The sequence below is a fragment of the Sus scrofa genome, unplaced genomic scaffold, assembly GCF_000003025.6.
Source record: "Sus scrofa isolate TJ Tabasco breed Duroc unplaced genomic scaffold, Sscrofa11.1 Contig1966, whole genome shotgun sequence".
Lineage (NCBI taxonomy): Eukaryota > Metazoa > Chordata > Mammalia > Artiodactyla > Suidae > Sus > Sus scrofa.
The window spans coordinates 37031-54608 of record NW_018084993.1 but is presented as its reverse complement, the minus strand read 5'-3'; the positions used below and the strand labels follow the sequence as shown (position 1 = coordinate 54608).

At 37.4% G+C, this 17578-nt stretch overlaps 1 pseudogene; it reads right to left on the bottom strand.

Moving 5' to 3' along the window:
- Window positions 1-4360: 4360 nt before the first annotated feature.
- On the bottom strand, window positions 4361-5536 carry LOC110258400 (annotated as a pseudogene).
- Between the last annotated feature and the right edge of the window lie 12042 nt (window positions 5537-17578).

The window sequence follows — 17578 nt, the reverse complement described above, 5'->3', positions numbered from 1 at the left end:
TATTAGATTAAATCTTGAAGGGTAATGTAATAGAACTATATTGTGTCTTGGTTCTAAAACCATTGTAATTTTTTGAAACAAAAATTGTAACATCATATTCTAAATAGGTTTTCTGGAAGAAAAGGGGTACAAAGTGATAGCTGACAAAAAAAAAAAAGGGCACATCAAACAATTCTTTGTCAAGTTTTTGATAATGGAGCTCCACGAATCCCTGGCTACATTGTCAAATGGAAGGCCACCTGGCTGATTATCCTCTTGGCTTCTAGAATGAGCAGGCGAAAGTAGTTCTTTGAGCAGGAGCAATGAATTTGCTGTGGGTGAAAAATACACCTAAAGGGATCTGAGACCAGGAAATGAGTTTGGTGCTAATGGCTTATTGTTTGAAGCTCATCCAATCTGAGACAAATCTCAATATTATTTTGTGTGTACATTTAACTTTTTGAACAATATTAGGTTTTTTGACATCTTAAAAGATATTTACTCCTGGTTTTATTTATTAGACTATAATTAGAGATCAACTTGTGAAATAGTTTAAGCTGGATGGGGTGGAGAAGAGAAATCTAATTAAAAAAATAAAAAAGAGATAAAAAATAATTAAATGACTCTATAGAGCCACATTGCAGTCTGTTTTTTCTTTCTTTCTTTCTTTCCTTTCTTTTTTTTTTTTTTTTTTTTGCTTTTGCTTTTTGGATTTTTTTGGCCATACCCACAGTGTGTGGAAGTTTCTGGGCCAGGGATCAAACTTGAGCCACAGTTTCAACCTATGCCACAGCCAGTGCCACAGCTGGATCCCTAACCAGCTGCACCACAAGGGAACTTCTATAATTTAATTGGTTAATGCCTCTTGAAGGTAAAGACAGAATCATGAGATTAATCCAGTATTTCCTGAAGTTGTTTGTTAGGTTTATCTTTCACAGTAAACTGTTGGGACTCAGTGTTAGGATTCTTTATGGTGATGAGAATGAAAGATTAAAGAGCATGCTCAGAAAACTGTCAACAGAAAATATGAGGCAGGAATGGAGAGAACCCCATCAGTGGAGGACTTAGAATGGGGACTGGGATAATTCTTCATGAAATTTTCTTAGGTTGGGGCTTATGCCAACCATGTAATTTTGTCTTTGGGGTTAATTTTCAGTGTTGCATTCCTAATACTTGGAATCTTACTTTAGAACACATGCAAATTTTTATATAATGTAAACTGTGACATGTATTTTGCTATGATTCTAGCAGTGTGCATGTTAGGATGCTAAACTGGAGAACAAAATTCATAGCCTGACATAGAAAATAAATAATGCAACATTCTTTACTCTGTTTGGCCAACCATATGCTTTATATCAGAATGAATATAAATATCCAGTTTGCAGACTTGGTCTAACAGGGTTGATAATTTGGAGAATAAAGTTATAATAGTCATAGAGTCATACTTAAAGGGCTTTTAAAATTTGTTTTCACTAACATAATTCTTTAGATCTCCCCATGTTTGTAAATTGAACTGGCTATACATCATCACAAGAAACATATTTAAGAGTATACTTTTTCAACTTTAGCAAATTCAATAGTTTTTCAAATAATTTTAAACAAGTAACAGCTGCAATTTACAGTTGTTCAGATTCAACATACATGCATAGAGCTGGAGTCAATATATTCAACTGGTATATTAGTTTCTTCATGATTGTAAATACCTGGTTATCTATCTCTGTTTTGCTATATATCCACCCACCCATCCATCCACATCCATATATTAGCCCATCCATTTACCTAATAACTGATTTACCTTTATATTCAATTATTTACAATCTGCATATCTATCAGTCAATGATGCATACATCTGCCTTTATCTAAACCCAAGCTACACAACATTACATACCACATCATGCAAACTTTGACATTGCCAGGCAACTAGATAACTGGATATTTATTAATGGTTATGAGTTCACTTTTATGCATTAAGCATTTCTTCTATTTTTAGCTCTCAGAATTATGATGACAAAAATGCTCTTAATTTCGCAGTTGTCCAATTGAGAGATAGACAGAGACAGGCAGAGAGAGAAGGGGCACCTTCTTGGCTAGACTCTGTCATCTTATAGGTATATAAACTTGGAAAAGTCACTTTTTTTCTTCTTCTAAATTTCATCTTCTGTAAGATAAATAGATATCACTGAGATGATTTCTATGTTCTAAAATATGTAGTTATTGGAGTTCCCGTCGTGGCGCAGTGGTTAACGAATCCGACTAGGAACCATGAGGTTGCGGGTTTGGTCCCTGCCCTTGCTCAGTGGGTTAACGATCCGGCGTTGCCGTGAGCTGTGGTGTAGGTTGCAGACGCGGCTCGGATCCCGCGTTGCTGTGGCTCTGGCGTAGGCCGGTGGCTACAGCTCTGATTGGACCTCTAGCCTGGGAACCTCCATATGCCGCAGGAGCGGCCCAAGAAATAGCAAAAAGACAAAAAAAATAAATAAATAAAATAAAATATGTAGTTATTAACTATATTGAATATGTTGAAGGACTACTGTTTCATTGATTCCTTAAGTCAAATACTGTGTTTAACCAAGGTGAAAGAATATGCAAAAGCTATTTTGCCACTTGTTTAAAAGGAACACATTTTAAAAATAAAAAATAAAAGGAACACATTAGAAAAAACAAACAAAAACAAAGCATTAGGCACTTATCTGAACCCTAACTTCTAGATGGCCTCTCAGAAGGTGGCACCAAAAACTTCAGAAATCTAGGATGACTGGATATAAAATTAAATTTAAGATTGCTATCACAATAGAGTTATCAAGATTGCTATAGAATAATCTAGAACATAGCCATGGGGGCACTCTTATGAACCACAAGGATGAGGCATTTTAAGTAGAAGTGACTGATGGGGTGGCTTTACCAAGGGGTTTTAGAAGTATGGAATCCAAGGCAAGCCAAGCAGGCAAGGGTTGGTTAAGCTCCAAGAAGAATGAGATTTGGCAGAAGGAATGCCATTTTTGAACTTTGTTAGATTGTTGTTGGTGGTGCTTGGAATGCTGTCTGAAAATGATGAGCTGAAAACAATACACCTTAAAAGAACTTTTCCAGTGATTCCTTTGTGCACTATGTTATCATAGAGAATTGAATAAAAAAATCACTCCATTGGCAAAAACCTCTTTCCAATTCCCACACTCGGTGACAAGATAATTAAACTCATACCCCTTCTCAGTTATGTTAGTTACAGGACAGCCAGTTCCCAGAGACACTTCATCAGAATGTAAGAAGTGGTCTTGACCAAGCAGAGTTGGTGGAACCACAGCCTGGAAGGTAGAGGTAGTACATCCTGTGGACACTGACTCTTGCTCAGAAAAAGCCAAAATCATGCAGAAAAGCAAAGAAGATCTTTTGGGACCCTGCTATTTACAACATGTACTTTGATTATAAAAATGATACAGTGAACATCATGGCACCAAAATAACTTTTTACTGCTTAGAAAATAAATACCCATTTTGTAGGTGAAAGACCTTAGATTCTGTTTTGAAAAAGCTACAGTGTCCCTGGATCTTAGTTGCATTTTCTGTAGAATGAGAATGGGAATGGGATTTATTGTATAAATTCTAGAATCTAGTGTGTGTATATACACACACACATATATATATGACTATACAAATTATCCTGGAGATACTATACTGTTTTAAAATTGTGAAATCCACACTAAGGAGCTTAGAGACTGAAATAAAGTACATTCTTATTCTTATCAAAGATATGCTACAAAAATATTAAATAGCAAACATTTTCACTTACCAAGAACCCCCCATTTTTTTCTGGATTCTGAACTAGAACAATTCATTTATTAGCTCCTTTTTCAGCAATTAAAAATGAATGAATGCTTGAGAGTCCAGGTGTTGGAATTTTCACACTTGCCCCCTTTTTAGAGACAATTATAAGAGACTGGGAGGAAATATATTCTTAAAACATACAGATATTTTACTTAATACTCAAATAAATGCTTACACCTGACAAGTCTTGAATATTCTAAAAAGTGAGTCCTTGTGGGATAAAATTTGGGGTATAGATTTGATAATGCTCCCTAGTAAATATTAGGTTGTGTGAGGAACTCTTTTTTTTTTTTTTTCCTTAAGTAAAGGTGGGAACCAGGGGATTCAAGGTCTCAGGGACCAAGAGCCCTACCTCAAGACACCATACCACTTTTATTGTGCTCTTTAGATGAGATCAAGTGAGGAGTAGCTATGGGTGGATGATATAGGGTTTGTTTCCTATTATATAAGTTCTTTTACTATTTAAAAAGCCACTTAGATGGTAAAAGGTTAAGCTCTTACTCTGACCTCTTGGCACATAACAGTTCATTTATACCTTTAGGTCTTTGTTCTTAAGCTTAAGTCATTTACCAGCACTGTGACTGTTTTTCCAAGAGGAACCCTTAATATTAGTGATATTTAGGGACTACTCAGGCTGATTACAGAAATAGTTCTGTCTTCACCCATCTTGCAATAGCATCGCTATGTTGACCAACGAGTGAGGGGAACAGATGCTCATTTTTGTATGAGGAATTCAAGGGGTATGATCAGTCTTCCTAGACTTAAAGACACAGCTGCTAAGTTTTCTCATGGAATCTTTGACATTTTTATTTCTAAGAGTATAGATTACGGGATTCAAAAGGGGAGTGAAAATGGTATAAAATACTGAGAGCACTTTGTCTATTGGGAAATTTGTGAAAGGCCACACATAGATAAAAATGCACGGGCCAAAGAAAAGGGTCACAACGGAGAAGTGGGCACTGCAAGAGGAGAGGGCTTTGGAGGACCCACCGGAGGAACGTTGTCTCACGGTGACCAGGATGACAGTGTAAGAGATCACCAAGAGGATGAAGCACACCAGGGCAATCATGCCACTGGTTGAGATCATGAACACTCCCAGGATGTATGTGTCTACTCAGGCAAGTTTAATCACCAAGGGGAGATCACAAAAGAAACTGTCCACTTCATTGGGCCCACAGAAGGGCAGATTTACAGTAAATGCTAACTGACTCATAGCGTGGAAGATGCCAACAATCCAGGAAAGTGTCACAAGCCCAACACACATTCTCCGGCTCATGATGGTTAAGTAACGTAGAGGCTTACAAATAGCCACATACCTATCAAAAGACATGGATATCAGCAGTACGATCTCAGCACCCCCTAAGAGATGCAGGAAGAATATCTAGGTGATGCACCCTTCAAAAGAGATGGCTTTGTGCTCACTGAGGAAATCTGCGATCATTTTGGGGGTGGCAAATGAGGCCAGAGACATGTCAGTGAAGGAGAGATTGCCCAGCAGGAAGTACATGGGGGAGTGAAGGCGTGGCTCTGACACAATGGTGAGCAGAATGAGGAGGTTCCCCAGTACAGTGGCTGCATAGACTATGGAGAAAAACAGGAAATAGATCTGGAGTTCCCAGGCACTGGAGAGACCCTGTAGTATGAATTCCCTTATGACTGACTGATTGTTCCAGGCCATTTCACTCTGATTTCTGGAAGACTCTGGCATTTCCAGGTGGAGGAGAACTAGGAAAAGTACAGTGATTAAACTCAAAGTGAGTTTTTTTTTGGGGGGCATGAAATAATGCAGTGATTGCCCACCACCAGACAGTTTCCTGCTGTCTCACTCTCTTGCTCACATTGGTTGAATATTTCCCCCATGGCTTTTCCAGATATCTTAATTAATTCAATTCAAGATTAAGTCTTAGCAATTTGCTTACAAGTAAAATGCAATCTCCATGAAAGAAATGAAAATTCAGCTATTTGAATATTCATTCCTCACTTTGTGAAAAACGTAAAAAATTCAAAGGTAGCTGCCAACAGGTTTTGAAGGGGAAGGGAGTGGGTAAGCTTTTTCAAAACATCATGATGAAAGGGAAAGACAGGAGTGAACAATGTTTGAGAATCATGAGTGATTGATTATTAGTGAAAACACAATGGTGCAAAGCGACGTAGGCACCAGTTTCTTGCAGTGGGTAGGATAAAGGGACACATCATGAGGAAAATGGGTACAGAGAATACATAACAGGGGTACATAACCTGCTTCAATTTTCTAATGGGGATTTTCCAGAATAAAAATAAAATAGCCTCATGTTCTTAGTTCTTCATTTCAGTTATCAGGCATGAATGACCCTGTATGGCCACCAATGCCATACATTTTTCAAAGGCTTGTGAACACTATAAGGCCTGAAGGTTTCATACATTTCTTTTCTTTTTTTTTGTCTTTTTGCCTTTTCTAGGGCTGCTCCCATGGCATATGGAGATTCCCAGGCTAGGGGTCTAATCAGAGCTGTTGCTGCTGGCCTATGCCAGAGCCACAGCAACGCAGGATCTGAACCGTGTCTGCAGCCTACACCACAGCTCGAGGCAATGCTGGATCCTTAACCCACTGAGCAAGGCCAGGGATCAAACCTGCAACCTCATGGTTCCCAGTCGGATTCGTTAACCACTGAGCCACGACGGGAACTGCAATCATACATTTCTAAATATATTTTAAATAGACTCTGTTAAGTATCATGCTTCCTGAAGTCAGATTTTTTTTTTTTTTAATTTTCCCACTGTACAGCAAGGGGGTCAGGTTATCCTTATATGTATACATTGCAATTACAGTTTTTCCCCCACCCTTTCTTCTGTTGCAACATGAGTATCTAGACATAGTTCTCAATGCTATTCAGCAGGATCTCCTTGTAAATCTATTCTAAGTTGTGTCTGAGAAGCCCAAGCTCCCGATCCCTCCCACTCCCTCCCCCTCCCATCAGGCAGCCACAAGTCTCTTCTCCAAGTCCATGATTTTCTTTTCTGAGATGTTCATTCGTGCTGGATATTAGATTCCAGTTATAAGTGATATCATATGGTATTTGTCTTTGTCTTTCTGGCTCATTTCACTCAGGATGAGATTCTCTGGTTCCATCCATGTTGCTACAAATGGCATTATGTCATCCTTTTTTATGGCTGAGTAGTATTCCATTGTGTATATATACCACCTCTTCCGAATCCAATCCTCTGTCAATGGACATTTGGGTTGTTTCCATGTCCTGGCTATTGTGAATAGGGCTGCACTGAAGATGCGGGTGCAAGTGTCTCTTTTAAGTAGAGCTTTGTCCGGATAGATGCCCAAGAGTGGGATTGCGGGGTCATATGGAAGTTCTATGTATAGATTTCTAAGTTCTCCAAACTGTTCTCCATAGTGGCTGTACCAGTTTACATTCCCACCAACAGTGCAGGAGGGTTCCCTTTTCTCCACAGCCCCTCCAGCACTAAGTCCGATATTTTTTAACTGTTGAATTTTATAGACTTTTACCAAAGCAGTTGAAGCAGAAAATTTCCTGTTTCTAAGAGTTCACTTGGAACAAATAGGAAACCGTTCATGTAGAGACAGGGGATGATAATGGAGAACCTAAAAGTTATGTAATATAACATGACATTAAAACTTGGCTGCTTAGGGAAACGCTAAGATCTGAGAAGACTTTACAAAGTGCACTGAAAGTCAATTGAAATGTTGTGTCACTAACCCAAGCTTTTCTTCTCTCTTTTCTTTCTTAAAACTCTGCTGTGGTATACATTCTAAAAGAACTGTTCCAAAACCAAGCCAATTTACATATGCAATTACCCATACTCTGACTTTTTGTTCTGATGTTTGGTGCCCTTTAACTCCACACTGTTTTTCTGACTTGACACATTTCAGAAACTTAGATTTGTTTCTGCATCTACGTACCTGATAGTAAAATGGATGTCTCCAGCAGAGCTCTCAGTTAAATTGGTGAAGTAGAAATAGCAGTGACCTGGGATTCACAAAATTTTCAAATTTTGTGGATTCAACTTTTGTCCCAGATGTGTGAGACTGGAAAATTTACTGCATCAACTGGTTCTGTGATTCTTCATACATGAGTGGGTTGATCTAGATGATTTTAGAATCATTTTCCACACACATATTAATATTCCAATACTCGATTAACCCTTAAAGCAGTGACAACTGCTCCAGAGTGACTTCAAGTCAATCCCCTGCCCAATTTCTGGGTAAAGGAGGTGCACTATCTTTGAGACATTTGTATTTATAATGCCGGCTTTGATATGAATTGATTACATGGCATGAAAAAGACCAGCTGTTCCTTAGAGGATAAACAAATGTTCAAGTTCCAGCAGGAGTTATTAGAACATTCAAGTTGGTTTGGCCAGAGTTCAAGATGGATCACAAAATGTTATGATTATTCTTGAGTGCTTCGTGTACATGGAATGAATATAGTGGGATGGGGACAGCATGTAGGCCACAGCAAAGATAAGACAAATAGGATCTATTATTTGATTTGGGGTCTGCAAATGTTACCTCTCAGTTCCTCCAACAATAAGTGAAAATAAGGTCTGTGTTTCTCTGTTTAGGATCAAAAAAATTCATACATTTAAAGGAAGTATCTAAAACCCATGTGAAGAGAAGTGTAAAGCCCTCCTATAAGACACAAATATAGACTCGAATAGATGGAAACATATAATGTGTTCTTGAACTAATTTATAATTTCTTCTGAAGTTAATTTACAAATTTAGAGCAATCTGGATACAAATAACACCAGTCCTCTTAGATCTAGATAAACCGATTACAAAACTCTTTTGGAAAAGTGACATGCAGACATGCAAGAAGAGCCAGGGAAACATTTTAAGAAGTAAAGCAATGGGAGCAGATTAGCTCTAGAATACATGAAAACATGCTAAAAGATACCATAAATAAAACACTTTGACATTGATAAATTAATAAAAAAAGAATCAAAAGAAACAAAAGAGGAATCCTAGAAATAACTTAAGTGCATTTGGAAATAAAGTAGATCATGAATGAAGTTTCTAAAATGAGTGGGGAGCAGTAAGTGCTTCTTAACAACTGATTTTGAGATAACTAGACAGCCACCTGGAAAAAGAATTACATTCATTCCTCATGCCTTACCTATAACTATTCAAAATGGGAGAAATATTTGGATGTGAAAATGAAATGTTTTTATAGATCTAGAGGAGGAGATTATTCCTAACTATAATTCAAAACCCAGAGGTAGTAAGGGAAAATTGAAAATTTTGATGGCATAAATAAGTTTTCATGACACAAAAACATAGCTGACACAAATGAATATCTAGACAAAAATCTGTAACTTTTTAGGCCAAAACAATGATACATAAATGCATAAAGAGCTACTCTCAGAATAAAAAGCCTAGCAACCCTCCAAAGAAATGGGAAAAGGTGTGCAATTGGCTACTATTTATATGAGATGCTCAAACTCTGTATGAAAATATTTTAAAATTACATTGAGATACTGTTTATCAAGACATATTGTAATAGAGTTTCTATCAGACAACAAAATTTAATGGCTTGAAAATCTACTATGGACAATGATGCAGTGAGGTGATATTAGTATGAAAGTGAAATGATACAACCCCATGAAGAGACATTTATATATACATATATATACACACACACCCTTAAAGCAGTGTGTGTATATATATATATATATCTTCAAATAATATATACCTTTAAATAAGTCTATAAGGAGAGAGATATAATAGGGTAGAGGTGTCAGGAATAAAATAAAAACTTTTTTGTCTTTAAAAAATTAGCTTCATTTAGGTATAATTTATATTGGATAAAATTTTCCTCTTTTAAGCAAATGAGTTCCGTGAGGTTTGAAAAATGTACCCACTCATGTAAATACTACCACAATCAAGATATATCATCCTCCCCACCGAAAAAATTCCCTTATGCTCTTTTGCAATCAATACTCTACTCCCACCTCCACTGCCAAGAAATGAATGGCTTGTTGTCTCTATCATTTTGCCTCTCTGGAATATCATATAAATTTAATCACAGAGTATGTATTCTTTTGGTCTGTCTCCTTTCACTCAGCATATTGCTTTTGAAATTTATCCAGGTTGTTACATGTAATGGTAGTTCGTTTCCTTTTATTGATGGGCAGTATTACATGGTGAGGCTATTTCACGATTTGTTTACCCTCACACCTTGATGGACATTTTGAGTTGTTTACAGTTTTTTAATATTATGAATAAAGCTGGTATGAAAAATTATGTACAGACCTTTGAGTGGACTTGGGTAAATATCTTTCCTCTTGATAAATATGTATTAGAATTGTTGGGTAGTATGTTAAGTGTTATTTTCAACTTTAAAGAATTGGATAAATTGTTTTTACACCGGTTATACTATTTTGCCTTCCCACCAACAACTGTGATAATTTCAGATGCTCTCCACATCCTTTCTAGTACTTGATATTATTAACTTTTAGATTTTAGCCCTGCTAGCATGTGTAACATGGTATCTCATTTCCATTTTAACTAACATTTCCCTAATAGATAATGATGTTGAGTATCTTTTCATGGGCTTATCATTTTCAAACGCCTTCTCTGGTAAAGTGTGTGTTCAAATATTTTACAGTTTTATAGGATATTCTGTCCTCTTATTATCTTAAAAGTTTTTCATATATTTGGCATACAAGTCTTTTGACAGATATATATTGTACATTTCTTTGAAATTACTTTTAACAGAGTATAATTTATAAAAATACTGAGTCACTATGTTGTATACCTGAAACTAATAAAACATTATAAAATAACTATACTTAAACTTTGAATATATCTGGCTTCTTGGTTTTTACTTAAGTTAGGAATTATATTAGTCAGAGTTCAACTTGAGGCACTATACATCATGGGATAAAGGATTTAGTATAGGAATTAGACTTTGAACAATTATGGAAGGACCTGAGGAAGTGAAGATATGAAATGGGGAGCTACTCAATCAGAGGCAGCAGCACTAAGCAGTCAGTGTAAGAAACCAAATCCATTTAGCCAATGAAGTAGGAGTCATAAAGGGGGAGCTGACAGGAAAAATTATGTGAAGCTGTTACTTCTGTGGTTCTGTGGCAAAGCACGTGGTCAAGGATTGCAGCTACCGTTAATTCTCAAATTGAGCAGTTAGGAAAATGAATTGGACATAGTTAGGTAGTGCAACATTCTAGAACCTACTGGCATGTCTTAAGTCAACTAACTATAATGATCAGAGAGTAATGGTTGGTGCTTTATGCTACCTTTGAAATCCCAAAGCGATTTCCTTTTAGACAATACCTAACCAGAACTATGCAGGGAATGGAATTATGGGAAATGTAGATCTTACTTAACAATTTTTTTTTGTCTTTTATCTTTTTTTTGTCTTTTTAGGGCCACACCTGCAGCATATGGACGTTCCCAGGCTAGGGGTCTAATTGGAGCTGTAGCCACTGGCCTATGCCACAGCCACAGCAATGCAGGATCCAAGTGTCATCTGCGACCTACACCACAGCTCACAGCAACGCCAGATCCTTAACCCACTGAGCAAGGCCAGGGATCGAACCCGCAACCTCATGGTTCCCAGTCAGATTTGTTTCTGCTGAGCCATGATGGGAACTCCTTACTTAACAGTATTGATAATGAAAAGATGCAGTGTATTCTACCCCATAGTCCACAGGAGAGACTCAAGCAGTTGCATTTATCCAGGAGCTTGGCTGGTGTTGGTGCCCTCTCTAACATATCTAGCACCTCCACTGGAGTGGCTGAAATGGCTGGGCAGTGGCTAAAGTGGCTGAAATGGCCTTTTTTTAGAAAAAAAATTATTTTTATTTTTAATTTTTTGCCTTTTTATTTTTGTATATTTAATGATTTTTTTTTTTTCATTATAACTGGTTTACAGTGTTCTGTCAATGGCCTTGTTAAGATGAGAGTGCTTGGGCATTTTTCAAAATCCTTCCTTTTCCCCTCCCCTCGCTGGAAGCTGGTGGGGTGGAGGGGGGAGATTTTTCTCTGGTATTTACTGTGAGAACCTAATCTAACTCTTGGAGGTAAATATTATGACCAGGTCCCCTCGTTTTTAACTCCCAGATTTGTCCATCCTGAGCTTCCAGCAATTTGCCAATGACAGTTTGAGTTTTCCCACCCTGCAATGGTTCCCTGCACAGTTTCCACTCATGTGTCTCTGCTCTTGTTAATTGGTGGCTCCTGTATTTGCCTGCCTGTCTCTCCAATCTTGGGGGCAGTGATTTGCCCTGTGTCTCCATCTCACACATCTTAAAGGAGCTGTTGAGGAAGTTCCTGTTGTGGCTCAGAGGAAATGAATCTGACTAGCATCCATGAGCATGCAGGTTCAATCTCTGGCCCCACTCGGTGGGTTAAGGATCCAGCGTTGCACTAGCTGTGGTGTAGGTAGCAGATGTGACTTGGATCCTGAGTTGCTGTGGCTGTGGTATAGGCCAGTGGCTACAGCTCCGATTCGATTCATAGCCTGGGAACCTCCATATGCTGTGGGTGTGACCCTAAAAAGACCACCCCACCAAACCAAAAAGTTTTTGAAAGCCTGTTCAGCATTTTCTTGTCAGGGTGGAGTGACGATCTCCAAGCTCCTTACATGTGGAACTGGAAACTGGAAGTCCTAATCTTAATTTCTTTTTCTGCTTTAACTTCATTGATATATATACACACACCCTTGAGCCACAAAGGTTTGAACTCTGCAGGTCACATATACTTGGATTTTTTTCAGTAGTAAATACAATGTGAGGTTTGTTGAATCCAAGGATGTGGAAAGACAGGTACAGAATGCTATCAAGTTATACAAAAATTTTTGACTTCTTGATCCCAACCCCTGCATTGTTTAAGGGTCAACTGTAGTTCCAAAAGTAAGACATATCTGACTTCATTTAGAATGTTTTCAAGGACATCTGGGTTGTAGCATGTATCAGTAATTTATTCTTCATTCTACTTTATGACTGAATAACTTTCCATTTTATGACCCTACCACATTTTGTTTATTCATTTATCAGCTGATAGATGTGTCTACCTTTTGGCTATTGTGAATAGTGCTGCTACAAACATTACTGTAAAAGTTTTTGGCACACAAGGTTGCTTATTGAATTATTCCATTTGTATGAAATGTCAAAAATAGTCAGACCCATACAGACAGAAAACAAATTAGTGATTGCTAGGGTCTGAGGAAGGGAGACTTGGGACTGTCTACTCAGTGGGTATCGGTTTTCCTTTTGAATAAGATGTTCTGGAACTAGATGGTGGTGAGAGTTGCACAACATTCTGAATGTACTTAACACCACTAACGGTAAATTTTATATGATGCATATTTTACCACAATAGTAATAGTAAGAAGTGAAAAATATCCAAATACATATAAAGAACATGTGTCATCTCCATATTCTCTATTCTCCTGACCTGAAGTAACCAACATGAAACAGCTTAGTCTGCTTTGTTATTGTTTGATTTTACACAATTAAGACCATAAAATACATATTACCGATCAGTTTCTTTTTATTTGAGAGTATATTGTTGACATATTTTTTAGGTCAGTATATTCAGATTAAACTATTTCTTTCCATGACAGCTGAATTTTTTCTTTCTTTCTACACATACACCTGTAGCATATGGAAGTTCCTAGGCTAGGGGTCCAATCAGAGCTACAGCTGCCGGCCTACACCATAGCCACAGCAATGCAGGATCCAAGCTGCATCTGTGACCTACACCACAGCTCATGGCAATGCCGGATCCCCAACCCACTGAGCAAGGCCAAGGACTGAACCTGCATCCTCATGGATACTAGTCGGATTTGTTTCCACTGCGCCACACGGGAATTCCCAGGAAAAGTATATTTTTAATTTTAGCAGTTATCTCCAAGTTTTAGAGTTTTGTTTTAGCACAGCAGTCTACTTTGGAGAAATGTCTATTTAGGTCTTCTGCCCATGTTTTGCTGGGGTTGTTTTTTTTTTATTGTTGAGTTATATGAGTTGTTTGTATATTTTGGAGATGAAGCTCTTGTCAGTTGTATCATTTGCAAGGATTTTCTCCCATTCTGTGGGTTGTCTTTTTGTTTTTTTTAATGGTTTCCTTTGCTGTGCAAAAATGTCTGTGTTTAATTAGGTCCCATTGGTTTATTTTTGTCTGTATTGTCATTATTCTAGGCAGAACAAGACGTTGCTGTGATTTATGTCGCAGAGCTTTCTGCCTATGTTTTCCTCTAAGGAATTTTATAGTATCTGGCCTTATAATTAGATCTTTAATCCTTTTGAGTTTATTTTTGTGTATGGTATTAGAGAGTGTTCTAATTTCATTCTTATTCATGTAGATTTCCAGTTTTCCCAGCACCACTTATCGAAGCAACTATCTTTCTTGCACTGTATATTCTTCCCTCTTTGTCATAGATTAGTTGACCATAGGTATTTGGGTTTATTTCTGGGCTTTCTATCCTGTTTCCCTGATTTCTATTTGTTTTTGTGCCAGTACCATACTACTTTGATGACTATAGCTTTGTAGTACAATCTGAAACCAGGAGCCTGAGTCCTCCTGTTCCGTTTTTTTCTTTTCTTTTTTCTTTTTCTTTTTTTGCTTTTTAGGGTCGCACCTGTGGCATATGGAAGTTCCCAGCCTAGGCGTTGAATCAAATTGGAGCTATAGCTGCCATCTTATGCCATAGCCACAACCATGCCAGATCCAAGCTGTGTCTGAAACCTACACCACAGCTCATGGCAATGTCAGATCCTTAACCCACTGAGTGAGGCCAGGGATCGAATCCATAACCTTATGTTTCCTAGCTGGATTCATTTCAGCTGTGCCAGTTTTTTTCTTTTCAATATTGCTTTGGTTATTTGAGGTCTTTTGTGTTTCCATACAAATTTTAAAACATTTCGTTCTAGTTCTGTGAAGAACAGATGGCCAGCAGACACATGAAGAAATGCTCAACATCATTATTAGAAAAATGCAAATCAAAACTACAATGAGGTACAGAATGTCATCATTAACAAGTCAAAAAATAACAAATGTTAGAGAGGAATGGAGAAAAGCAACCCTCCTCACTGCTGGTGGGAATGTAAATTGGTATGACCACTATGGAAAACAGTAAGGAGGTTCCTCAGAAAACTAAATATAGAACTACCATATGATCCAGCAATTGCACTCTGGGGCATATATCCAGACAAAACGTTCATTGAAAAAAGATACATGTGCCCCTACATTCACTGCAGCACTATTCACAATAGCCAAGACATGGAAACAACCCAAATGTTCATTGACAGATGAATGGATTGAGAAGATATGGCACATATATACAAAGGAATACTACTTGTCCATGAAAAAGGACAGAATAATGCCATTTTCAGCAACATGGATGGAACTAGAGATTCTCGTACTAAGTAAGATAGAATTAGAAAGACAAATACCATATGATATCACTTATACGTGGAATCTAAAATATGGCACACATGATCCACCTAAAAACAGAAATAGATCATGTATATGGAGAACAGACTTGTGTTTGCCAGGGGAGGAGAGGGATGTTTTGGGTTGGTGGATGCAAACTATTACATTTAGAATGAACAAGTAATCAGGTCCTACAGTACAGCACAGAGAACTCTGTCCAGTCTCTTGGGTTATAACATGATGGAAGATAGTAATGGAAAAAAAAGAATGTATATATGTATGGCTGGGTCACTTTGCTGTATAGCAGAAATTGAAGGAACTTTGTATATCAACTATACTTTTAAAACCCCCAGAGCAATCTATACATTCATCTGTGATACAGAATATCCTTCATCATTCTTTTCAATTTTGATCAATTGATGGGCAAAAATGACATGATTTTTTTAATAACATGTAGTTTCCTGACCATTAATGAAATTAAATATTTCTCAGAGGTTTACTTGTTATTGGATATAATTTTCTATGAATTGCCTATTTAGATTTTCTGGCCAGTTTTTTTCCTATTGAAACTTTTTTCTTATCAATTTACAGGCGCTTACATACTAAGGAAATAAAAAGTTTTCTATCATATATATCACAAATATTTTCTCACGTATTATTTCCTTTTCATTTTGTATACAATTTTCATTTGAATAAGCATAAAATATGCTTACTTTAAATCAGCTTTATTAGGAATAATTTATATTTAAGAATACAATTGAATTAGTTTTGACAAATGCATGTAGTTGTATAACTCCTTCATATTTCCATCACCCCCAAAACTTTCCTCATATTTCTTTATCATAAATCTACTTTCTAATCCTGAAGTCTGGACACTGCTGATCTTCTTCCTATAAAGCAGTTTTGTACTTTTTCCTTTTAAACATTTTCAGATAAAGAGAAATATAGTATGTAGACTTTTATGCCTGGCTACTGTAATTAATTAATTAATTAATTTTTGCTCTTTAGGGTGGCACCTCTGGCATATGGAAGTTCCCAGGCTACGGGCTGAATTGGAGTGGAGCTGTAGCTGCCAGCCTATACCACAGCTACAGCAATGCAGGATCCAACTTGTACTAGTCAGATTCCTTTCTGCTGAGCCACAATGGGAACTCCTTAACTTAGTCCATTGGTTCTCAACTAGGGATGGTTTTGCCTCCTTGGGGGACATTTGGTAATATTTGGAAACATTTTTGATTGTCATCATTTAGGCAGGGTGAGACGTGTTCGTGGCTTGTAGTAGATGGATGTTGAGGATGCTGCATAACTTTTACAATGCACAGGACCACACTCTACAACAAGCAATTACCTTTTCCTAAAGAGCAACAATGCTGAGATGAGAAACCATGATTAGGATAAAACTTTTGAGGTTCACTCATGTTTTTTGCATGTGTCAATTAACACATGCTGGGTAGTGTTTCATTATATGGATATTTCTTTACATTTTTTGGCTGACTAGTATTTCATTATATGAGTACACCTAATGACTAGTCAATGGACATTTGTTTTTTTTGTCTTTGTTTTTTTCCTCTTTTGGACTATCATGAACAAAGTTACTATGAAATGTCACATATGTCTTTTTGTGGACTTATGCCTTCATTGCCTTTGGGTAGATAACCTAAGAGAATTTTTCCTGAGTTACATGGTAATTGTATGTTTCACTTTATATAAACTGGCAAGCTATTTTCTCAAATGATTGTACCATTCTGCATTCCCACCAGCAATATATGAGAGTTATAAAAGCATTCTGTTGGGAGCAATGGTGGAATCATGCACTGAATCTGCTCATTGTGTGGCACATGATACTTCTGCCCATATTACAGTGAAGAGAGTAAGTCATGTTTCCAGGGCTTTGGTAAATAAAATGGGAATTATACTCTTCTCACAGCAATGGAAGGTCCCTAAAGAGATGGACTAGGTGGATTAAGATAGCAAATTGCATAATAAATAAATAACTCATAGTGACAGTTTCTTTCTTTCTTTCTTTTTTTTTGTCTTTTGTCTTTTTAGGGCCACACCCATGGCATGTGGAAGTTCCCAGGCTAGGGGTTGAATCAGAGCTGTAGTGGCAGGCCTACATCACAGCCAGTGCAACTCCAGGCCCAAGCCACATCTGCGACCTTCACCACATCTGCGACCTTCACCACAGCTCACGGCAATGCTGGATCCTTAACTGACTGAGTGAGGCCAGGGATCTGTGTCCTTGTGGATGCTAGTCAGATTTGCTTCCGCTGAGCCACCATAGGAACTCCTTTAACTCTTATTTTATTATTCCCAATAACACTCACGTTACCAATACCTTAGTTGAAGGGATCTCCTTATACATATTTAAT